The following is a 922-nucleotide window of genomic DNA, read 5'->3' on the forward strand; positions in this document are numbered from 1 at the left end:
ACCAGGACCCATGGTCCAACACCAGGACCCATGGTCCAATACCAGGACCCATGGTCCAACACGGGATGGACCCATGGTCCAACACCAGGACCCATGGTCCAACACCAGGACCCATGGTCCAACACGGGACGGACCCATGGTCCAACACCAGGACCCATGGTCCAACACCAGGACCCATGGTCCAACACAAGGACCCATGGTCCAACACAAGGACCCATGGTCCAACACCGGGGCGTCGATGGTCCAACACCGTCGATGGTCCTGGTCCTCTTGTGAAGGATGAAAAGCCAAATGTTTGGTGTGGGCCGAGAGCCTCTGAGGCTGAGAGAGAGAGGCTCAACGACTGAACAATGGTCTGTTGTGGCCGACAGTCCTCCTCTCCACTCTGGTCCAACTGTACTTTGGGAACCATGTGGGATTGCATTTTTTTTAAGTATTGTGTCTATTTTTATACTGTGAGGCGGCAGGGCGCGCCTGTCTGTTGTGTGTTGCTAAGGTAACAGATGACAATCAGCACCTCGGTGCCACCGAGCGGCTCACGTTGTGGACGGTCCGCACCGCTCACCGCGCACGCTGACGGGAGGGGAGGGGAGGACGGGAGGGGGAGGGGCCAACGCAGCCGTCTGCCCGGCCGCTTGGGCCAAGACCAAACCACCAGCAGGAGGACTGGGAACCCAACCCACCTCTGGTCTGACCAGTGGTTACCATCGCTTAGTGAACTCTCTCTCTCTCTCTCTCCCTCCCTCTCTCCCTCTCTCTCTCTCTCTCTGCGCTGATATCCTCTCCATGCTTCTCGACGTGTCGCTGGTTCAGTGGTGTCAGTGTGAGAATATTTTATGTGCAATTATTTGTTACACAAACGTCAATAAAGATGACTTTAATTGTTGTGCTTTGTGTCCGGTCGGTTCCTCCAGTAGTGAGT

Source organism: Micromesistius poutassou, assembly GCF_964030765.1.
Source record: "Micromesistius poutassou genome assembly, contig: SCAFFOLD_1797, whole genome shotgun sequence".
NCBI classification, from domain to species: Eukaryota; Metazoa; Chordata; class Actinopteri; order Gadiformes; family Gadidae; genus Micromesistius; species Micromesistius poutassou.